This window comes from Cupressus sempervirens, chromosome 10 (assembly GCF_028749045.1).
Source record: "Cupressus sempervirens isolate cs-2001-9-10 chromosome 10, ASM2874904v1, whole genome shotgun sequence".
Taxonomy (NCBI): Eukaryota; Viridiplantae; Streptophyta; class Pinopsida; order Cupressales; family Cupressaceae; genus Cupressus; species Cupressus sempervirens.
The window spans coordinates 298,907,569-298,918,586 of NC_143127.1; positions in this window are offsets into that span (position 1 = coordinate 298,907,569).

The window sequence follows — 11,018 nt, forward strand, 5'->3', positions numbered from 1 at the left end:
GTGTGTGTGTTAGCAGAGGCCACATATTCACGCATACATTTTTGGCGCCCACCGTGGGGCTGAGAAAATCAACTTTTCTGGCCTCTTTCTGGATTTTTCTAATCGTCTTCGTGTTATCTGTCTGTACTGTTCCATACAGATTCAAAAATCTTCGTGCGAGACTGCTTATTTTCGCGCGAGGATCCAGAATATTTGTGCGAAGATTCTCTCCGGGTCACGCGAGAAAGTGCCTGAGCACGCGAAATTTTGCACGGCACCTGTTTCCTTGCGCAGGCCGAAAATGATTTCGCATAGGCTCCGAACAGTTTCGCACGAGACAAAAATAACTTCGTGCAACTTTGTCAAAAATTTTGCGTGAGACTTTGCTGACAGAGGCTATTTTTGCATTGATTTTCGTGTTTTCTGATTTTTTTGCTAACTGCTCACTGTTTCTGGTTTTTCCGTGTTTTCTGATTTTTTGGAACAACAATACAAAAAAACAAAAAAAATAGTTTTTTTCAGATAAAATAAAAAGAAAAGAAAAAAGAGAGTATAAAATGAATTTTGACTTTTGATGTTTTCATAGGTTTTAGCATTTTCTAAGCTTTTTTATGGGTATAAAAAAGAACAAAAAAAGTTAATTTTCTATTTTCCCATAGTTAAGCTTTTGTTTTCACTAATGTGTTTTCTCTAAAGCATCTTCATTTTGGTTTTTCTGATTTTTTGGAATAGCATAATAGTGGTTTGCGGGACAATTGAAAAAACGTGATAAAGTTGCTAAAAATAGGTAAAACATCTATTAAGCGCTTTGTGAGGATTACCAAGTAATTCTCTTTGACTGATAACATTTCATTTGGACATAAAACGAACATCTCTTGTGTCAAGCTTGTGTGTATTTCCTTCCATGTTCTCATTTTACAACACATGCATAATTTGATACTAGGTTGTGATCTCCATTAGTTTTCATCTAGCAAGCTTAGTTACTAGTGATAGATCTAATTAGCTATCTTGGGTTATTGGACTCGCTAATCCGCCGGCCCCTTGTTCCACCGTGTGGTTGCAAAATCAACACCACATTAAAGGGGAGGGGTCTACAAGAAAGAAGCGTTAAAGGCTCCACAAGGCAACCCTTTTGTGCTTTCTAGAACTCACTAGTTTTTGAGTTGTGGACTTGTTTTGGCTTGTGTGAGGGGTTAAATGTTCCACATCTTTGGACTCACCTCACAATAGTTAAAGCGTTAAGTGTACCGCCTTGTGCTTTTTGATTGCTTTTGGATAGATTTTCTTTTGCGAATTAACATCTATACACACATAGTAATTAAGCCCCCATGAACACTATTCGTGGATCTTGAGGGAGTGGGTTCCTAGTGAAACTCCTCTCTAAGACGGATTCCTTGTAGGTGGGGAGGATACTTTGAGCATCTCGCAGATAGATGAATCTTCAACTTGTTGATTAAGGCATCCTTTCTCTGGAGAGTTTGATAGATCACTGGGAGTTGATATCATAGATCTTTAAGAGATACTCTTAGTTTAGCGTGTCAAATTAATTTGTCTGCTTTGATTGGGCTAAAAGTGAAAAGGTGTCAAAACCTTGAATCTGGAAGCTAAGTCCCCTTGTGGTACACTATTGTGAGTCGATCACCTTTAGAGAGGGTTAACCGTAGTAGACAATCCCTCTGCAGGAAAAACTCTATTGACGAAACCTCGAGTGGTAATAGCCATTTTTGACGTGGTAGTGACAACCGCTATATAAATGTCCTTGTGAAAGAAATCTCCACGGGTGTGGTTCATTGTGGGTTGTTAGATCTCTCCAGCAGCTCTTAAAGATTAAGTTCTTGGACTGTGTTAAAACCTCAGTGCACCGGGATTGGAGGTCACCCCTATGAGTCATAAAAGTTGCAGAGTCAAACCATTACCAAAAACCTTAGAGAGGCCAACTTTTCTTTTCTAGGGATGTATGCATGATTGCACAACTCTTTGAAAACATACACAAATAGCTCTCTTAGGGATTAGCACAAACTAAGTCACTTGATTGTTCATGCGCAAGGTTGCTTTTGCTCTTGCCCATTATTTTTAGACGTGCTTGAAATCACTTGCTTGCTGTTCTATGTGCCTATTTATCTGCTTGCTTACTAAAATGATCAAATTTAAAGTCCAGAAACTTTGTCAAAATCAGTCGCTATTGTGAAACTATTCTGCCTTTTCGTGTGAAATCATTTGGGTCTCGCGCAAAATCATCTGATACTCGCGCGAAGTCATTTTGTCCTCGTGCGAAATTAAACTGCTGTTGTACATCTTTGCACGATCCTATGAGCGAAATTAAACCATTGTCAATGACCTTCGCGCGAGCCAAAAAAATTCTTCGCACGGCATGTGAAACTTCTTTGCGCGACCTAAAAACTTTCTCGCACGAGACTTTGTATCAACATTACCAATTTGGGTCTGTTTTAGCTATCTGCGACCTACATGTTGTCCTTTTCTATGTCCATTTATCACTCTCTATTTGCAAACAGTCTTGAAACAATGACACTTCTCTTAGCTAAAGACTTGTGTCTTGTACTTTGACTAGTCTCGTCTCATAAGTAATTTTGGTCCTTGTCTTAATGCTTGTCATACTTTGTATCGCATTGGTCATAATCTCTGGCTGTTCTAGCCTTTAAATCAGACCATTTGTGCCTTAGTGAACAACATTCTTACTATTATCTTGTCCTTTTTGAGACAGTCTTAGTGTAGTCCTTGTTTAAGTTCTAGCTTCTTGTCCTTGTCTATGACTGTCACAACCAGAAGCGACAACGTGTTTTATCCTGATAACCTTAAATGTGATCATGCTAGGGGTCGTAATCGCGGTGGAGGTTGCTTACCTTTCATTACGCAATCTGTATCTAGTTTGGCTAGTGAGGCGTCTTCATGATCTTCCTCACCTGCCAGGTCATCTCGAGTTCAACAAACATTTTCCAATTTGCAACAAATTAGGAATCCTTTTTACCAAGAGGATACTAAGATAGGTAGAGGTCCTGCATTCCCAAACATGATGTATGATCCTTTCTCCAGAGACCCTTTTGAAACAAAAAACACTAAAACTGAACACGTTCCTATAATGACTAATCGTGAACTTGAACATGGTAGTCATAGTCGATATCAAGAACCACCTAGGGATGACAAAGAGAAAGAGAAAGAATATGACACTGATGAGGAACAGGAAGAGGTGGAAATCCTCCTTGAACACATAGCAAAATGTCGAAGAGACAAAAACTTTCAGAAGGTCATGGGAATCCTAATCAATGAAGAGAAAGAAAAATACTTTCTCAAACTTTCCCAAGAGGGAGCAAAGTTACCTTCTCATTTCAATGTAGAAACTATTGTCAAAACTGAAGAAGAAACTGAGACCTCCAAACTCCAAAAACAATTGAAAATTATGCAAGACCAAATGGCTCAGATGATGCAAGAGAGAGAAAACCACGAAGACATACACATTGGATGCTCTTTGTTCATTTCCATTTGACAAAAGTATAAACATGCCACCTTTCCTACGAAGTGTAGAACTACCCAGATATGACAAGTACTTTGGTACTACTGATCCCCAATATCACTTGCAAAAATTTGGTGCTCTGTCTATGGAGTTTATACACAATCAAACGTACCTCATGCGTTTATTCCCTAGAAGCCTAGGTGGTCAGGCTTTGGAGTGGTTCTCACATTTACCTCCTAGTATCAAGACGTTTGACAAAATTGCTAATTCATTTGTTCAGAAATATTCTCATAACATTCAACATCTTGTAAATATTCGAGATCTATGCAACCTTAAATAGAAGGTTGGTGAACCTTTTCTTACTTTCCTCCAACAGTGGAGACAACTATACACTAAGTATTCCTGTAAAATCCCAAAAACGGAGAAGCTTGACGTTTTCATTGATAACCTCTTACCTGATTTCGGGTGTAGAGTCCAACTACAAGGTCCACGTACCTTTGAAGACATGATTACACAGGCTATCTATATTGAAGAATTTATGGTCAAGAAAGGTGAGCTCACTCTTCAGAGAGACACAAAACAAGGTTCCACTTCCAACAGGGATAAAACCAAACATGTCAACAAGAACTGAGAAATTGTGCATGATGGGGTTGTTGACAATGTCACACCCAAACCTGCTAAAGCAGCATTTAATCTCATAGATTATCTCAAAGCAGCCAAAAATGTTGAGAAGCCTCCCCCTGATAATAAGAAGTTTGGGAACAAATCAAGAAACTCATGGAAAACACGACCCAAGTGAGAGTACACACCTTTGGGAGAACCTTTGGATGTGGTTTACAAAACATTGCTACAACATAAGCTTATCTCACCAATGGATAATCCTCGTCCCTATGATCCACAACCACATCCACCATGGTGGAATGAGACCTCATTTTGTGAGTATCACCAAAACAAGGGACACAAAACCAACAATCGTATAAACTTGCGTCATAAAGTCCAGGGCATGATTGATGCTAGTGATCTTGTGGTAGATGGACATAACAAAAACTCAGACCACAAGGCATTCAAAGAGCCTTTCCCAGCTTATGAAAAAGGAGAGACTTCAAAACCAGAACCCTACAATAAGGTCAACTATACATATTCCAATGATGACAATGTCATTCATATGGTTGAACCTGTAGATTCTGAATACGGTGACATTATTACCATAAATGGCAAGCAAGATAATGACAAACCCAAGACACTATTTGTCTTGAGAGGCCCTACTTCCAATAAGATGGATAATGGGTCTTCGTAACACTGTGCTAATGCTGTTACTCGCTCTCATGCAAAGTTGGTGCTCAAAGGCCTTGCACCTCCTACTTCAAATCTTGAACAACACAAAGACAAAGCCCTTGCTGGTCCATCCGGTAAAGGTGCAAAACACACAACGAACTTGATTGCAACCAGTTATAGTGTTCTCGATTAGTTGAAATGAACTAATGCTCACATTTCCATATTTGAGCTACTTAAAATCTCGCCTAGTCACAGGAAAATTTTGGACAAAGCCCTCACTGAGGCAAACGTTCCTCAAGATCTTGATCTTGAGCGATTTCAATCCATGGTAGGTCACCTGACCTCACCATATCTTATGACCTTCTCTGAGGATGATGAAAAATCATTGAATCATCCACACAAATAGCCTCTACACATTGAGGTTATGATTCACCAGACACGCGTTCATCGGGTACTCATTGACAATGGCACTGGCCTAAATATTGTCTCTGCTGCTCTACTTAGACAATTGGATTATTATGAGGACTCTGTTGATCCTCAACGAAAGATCACTATTAAAGCATATGATGAAGTGGAAAGAAAGTCACTAGGTCTTGTGATTTTACCAATTCGCGTCGATCCTATCGAAAGGGATGTCACTTGTCAAGTGCTTGACATTCTCCTAGCCTACAACATTCTGTTGGGATGACCATAGATACATGAGATGCGCGCTGTGCCATCCACATATCACCAATGCATTAAATTCCCATTTCATGGTTTCAAAGTTACTATTCCTGCCACTACTAGCTACACCTGCAATATGCTCAAAGCTGCTGAAACTTTCGTCCTTGCTAACCGTGAGTCTACTGATTGTCACGACAATAAGCTGAAATAAATTGAGTAGTCATTTAAACTAAAAGAAATTGGTATGGGAGAGTACCACATGGAACTAGTGCTATCATTAACATCTCTTCCAGAGTCCCCTCGACATTATGGGAGGCCCTTAGAAGCAAAGAAGCCATTCGTACTGACACCTCAGACCAAGTTTAATAGCTCTTTTGTCAAGGCTACAGTTCCCTTAGAAGATGAAAGTGAAAACAGAGCCATTGTTGCATGGCTTTACAAAGAAGAAGCTCCAGTGGACCTAACAGAACAAGCTCGAGAAATAAATCCTAAGATATATGGACCTGGTCTTAAACTTATGAAGCATTTTGGTTACAAGGGAGCTGGCCCTATTGGGTGCAATAACAATGGTCTAATAGATCCTATCAAAGCAACAACTCGAAGCAACAGTGACACAACTGGCCTAGGGTTTAAGAAGGTCCCTTTCCATTTGGGATCCAATAAACTCATACCCGTACCTGAGAGTTCATCTGAAAATGAGTCAGAATCTGAGTCAGGTACTCGAGAGGAAGAATCTGATGATGAGGATTCCTACCCTCATCCTATTCCTTATGATCTCGCTAAATTCTTTGCTGAGCCAGATGACTTTGTGCCACATGTTAGCACTGTGGATGATACTAGTGATTCTTCTGAGGACAATACTAAGCAACTCAAATATCATTCAGAAAAGGGAGAATCTAGTTAGTCATGCCGTATTGAGTATTTGTGTAAGAATCCAGAGGTTGAAGGAGAGTATGTCCCTATCACTATTGGGGAGTTCTATAGTCTCTCACCATGTAGCACTGATTCTCATGAATATGAGTTTGACAATCTTTCAAAAGCTACTATTGATAAAGACATTGACCAAGTGCATGTCTATGAAAATTGAATCAAATTGGGTGAAACGTCTAGGGTTAGGTCACGAGATTCTGATCCAACTAGTGTCCTAGAGTCGTCAATTCCTGACGTTAGTATTCTGAGGCATTTGAATACTCCTGTGGATGAGGTCACCGTAGGTCTTGAATTGCTGGTCCACGCACTTAATGACTATACTGTGAATGCAATTGAACCAACCACTACTCTCTCACTTGCACATCCCGAGCTTATAGACTGGAACCCCAATGCATCTAATGAAGTCCCCATGTTCTAGAATGACTATGCTCTCGCCTGTTACCTAAACGCTATCAAACCTGTAACATCTTCCACCAATGAGCAGAGTATCAACATAACTAAGGTCGACATAAAATATCTCAGTCACATAATTAAAAAGAAAAAATGCAAGAGGTCTGATGGTGAAAACCACATTGTGGCAGTGTCGGATACCAAAAAAGTAAAAACAAAAGACATATCCAAGGGTGAAAACCACTCTGAGGCACCCACAGATGAGATATTTGATGTCCTTCCTAGTCACTTTAAGGAGAGATCATTAGTGTTAATAGAGTCGACGCAACCAATTAACCTGGGCACAGAAGAACATCCTCATGTGATACATCTGGCATAGTCACTGTCACTTGAAGAGAAGGAACAATTCATTTACTTTTTCAAGGAAAAGAAAATAAATTTTGCCTGGATATATTCTGACATGCCAGGATTGGATCTTGATCTTATCATGCATCACTTATCCATAGCACCAGGCATCAAACTAGTTAAATAGAAGCTTTGAAAAATGCACCCTCATGTTGCATTGCTTGTCAAAGAAGAATTGGAGGAACTTCTAAAGGCTAGTTTCATCCGTGCAATTGATTATGCTGAATGGATATCCAATATTGTTCCTGTTTCCAAGCATGATAAATCTATCAGGGTTTGTACAGACTTCTGTGATCTTAACTTGGCATGTCCTAAAGGTGACTTTTTGCTCCCTAATATTGATATGATCATGGACATGATAGCTGGCTATGAGATGTACTCACTCATGGATGGTTTCTATAGATACAATCAGATAAAAATTGTGCCAGAAGATCAAGAGAAAATGACTTTCACATGTGGATGGGGAACCTTTTGTTGGAATGTTATGCCATTTGGTTTAAAGAATGCTAGTGCTACATATCAACGAGCTGTTACTATAATTTTTCATGACATAATGCATAAAACCATGGAGGACTACGTGGATGATACCTTGGTCAAAAGCACTAAACGCAATACTCATCTACAAGATTTGGGTCCCATCCTAGATCGTATGGAAAAATTTAGTCTTTGGCTCAATCCTAAGAAATGTGCATTTGGTGTCACATCAGAAAAATTTTTAGGATATATTGTTTCTGCAAAAGGAATTGAAGTTGATCCAAAAAAAGTACAAGCAATAATGGACATGCCACCACCTCGAAACATCAGTCAGATTAGAGGACTGCAGGGAAGGCTTTAATCTATTCACAGGTTTATTTCACAATTGGCAGATAAATCACAACCCTTCACAAAGACCTTACATAAGGGTGTGAAATTTAATTGGAGCCAAGATTGTGAGCAAAGCTTAACACAGATCAAACAATATCTTATCAATCCACCTATCCTGATGCCTCCTATGCATGGGAAGCCTTTGCTTTTATACATTTTAGCCACTGAAACATCTTTGGGAATCCTGTTGGCTCAAGAAGACAATGACAACAAAGAAAGAGCTATTTATTACTTGAGCCGAACATTGGTCTCTTATGACAAAAACTACAACATTATTGAGAAATCTTGCTTGGTAGTTGTCTTTGCTTCCCAAAACTTGAGACACTACATGCTTTCCCACACTATACGGCTTGTGGCTAAAATAGATCCATTAAAGTACTTGCTTAGTAAGGCAGCTCTCACAGGAAGATTGGCTAAATGGGTCATGATACTGAGTTTGATATCCAATATGTTGAACGCAAAGCTATAAAGGGACAGGAAATTGTAGACCAGCTGGCTGAGGCACCCATACAAAGTCTTCTACCAATGAACATTGATTTTCCAGATGAGTCAATTCTGACACTCACACACCATACATGGGTTATGTTCTTTGATGGGTCCTTCACACAACAAGGATCAACTGCTGGATTACTCTTCATTACACCACAGAGATACTCATTGCCCAAAGTGTACAAGATTCTATTTCCTTGTACAAATAACATTGCTGAATATGAAGCTTTGATCAATGGTATGAAAATTGCAGTTGAATGGAGAGTAGATCAGTTGGACATCTTCGGTGACTCTCAGCTTGTTATCAACCAAGTAAATGATGTGTATCAAACAAAGGATGAGAAACTAATTCCTTACAAACGCATGGTTGATGACTTGACAAAGTATTTTGCACACATCACCTTCCAACAAGTTCCACGTGCAGATAATAAAGTGGCTGATGCCATGGCCACTCTGGCCTCCCTGCTAAAAATGCTAGAAAATGATCTCTGACACGAGTTCTTGGTGGAAGCATTACACTACCCAGCCTATGACACACCTGATTCCAAGATGATCTGTTCTATTAAAGGACAAGAATCATCCCGCTACCATCACATCTATTCCTACCTTCATAATCAAACCATTCTAGAAGGTTTGACTCGGAATGAGAAACGTTACCTAATCTGTAACGCTTCACATTATGTCATTATTGTTGATGATCTATATAAGAGAGGTCTCGACGGAATACTCCTTAGGTGTTTAGAACCCGACGAGTCCAAACGTGCACTAATTGATGTTCACAAAGGCATTTGCGGATCTCATTCCAATGGCTTGACACTAGCTCGCAAACTCCTTCGTGCTGGTTACTACTAGCCCAAAATGGAGCAAGAAGTTGTTAAGTATGCTAGGTCCTGCAAGCAGTATCAGCTACACGGGAATCTCATTCACGCTCCAGCTAGAGAGCTGATTCCATCTACTACAACATGGCCATTTCAACAATGGGCCTTCGATTTGGTGGGGCAGATTCACCCAACCTCTTCCAATGGACATAAGTTCATTATCACAACTACAGATTATTTCATGAAATGGGTAGAGGCAGTCCCTCTCATAGTTGCTGATGGCAAAATTGTAGCGCTTTTCATCACAAACTACATCATCTCTAGATATGGTGTACCATCCTCAATCATTACCAACAATGGAGGACAGTTCAAGAATAAAGACCTCAAGGAATTGTGCAAGAAATTCAAGATCACACAACATTGGTCTTCCATTTATTACCCTCAGGGTAATGGCCAAGCTGAGGCATCCAATCAGGCAATCCTCAAAATTCTTCATCGCACAGTCAGCAAGTCAGGGAGAGACTGGCATCTCCAGATCAACCCAGCCCTGTGGGCATATAGGACAAGCATTAGAACTCCAACGAGCACAACTCCTTTTGTGTTGGTATATGGGGCGGATGCTGTCCTTTCAATAGAGGTCAAGATTCCTACCTTGAGAATCTGTATGAAAGGCCTTATCACTGATGATGACTATCGAATAGCTCGGCTTCAAGAGCTTGTGTTACTGGATGAACAACGACAAGTAGCATGTGATCATTTACGAGCATATCAACAAAGAATGACACGAAGCTACAATCAGAGGATTAGGCCACGTGACTTCCAGCTGGGTGACCTCGTTCTGAGAGAGAACCCTAAGAAGCAACAACAACGAATGCAAAAGGGAAAGTTTGAACCAAACTGGCTAGGTCTGTACATCATTACTACAGTATATGGATCTGGTGCCTATCAGCTTTCCACAACCGTAGGAGAAGTGCTTAAAGAGCCTATCAACACTCTCCACCTGAAGCGGTTTTATAGTTGATTTAATCTCAGCAAGCTCTCTGTACATATCTATATGTCCTGAAAAAAATCTAAAAAATTGGAAAAAGTCCTAAAAAAAATTGTTACCCTGGTGAAAACCTAGCAATAGGTGCCTTGGTAACACCAAAAAAAGTGAAAATCCAAAGAATACAAAAAAAAATCAAAAAGAGAAAAATACAAAAAAATTGAAAAACAAAAAAAGTGCCATTGGTGAAAACCTAGAAATAGGCATCATGGTAGCAAAAAAAGAGAATCCTTCCAAGAAGGTGAAAACCTGGTAAACAGGCCCCTCTTGTTGCCAATGCTCCATCTTGTAGCGCATCTTTTGGCTACTCTATACAATTGCTTTCATGCTTTCGCTTTCCTGCTTTTCCTGCTCATGTATCCATGGATTGAGTCTTGTCACAGCTCGGGGGCATCCCCCCTTAGTGTCACTCTTTTCGAGATTCTCCTCATAGAATCTCCTTCGCGGCAGTCACCAGTGGTTCTCACTGCGTCTGCCTATTATCACCAATGTCACTCTCTTTTTGAGATTCTCCTTATAGAATCTCCTTCACGACAGTCACTAGTGGTCCTCACTACGTCTGCCTACTGTCGCTAGTGTCACTCTTTTTGACATTCTACTCATAGAATCTCCTTCACAAAAATCACCAGTGGTCCTCACTGCGTCTGTCTACTATCGCCAATGTCACTCTTTTCAAGATTCTCCTCATAGA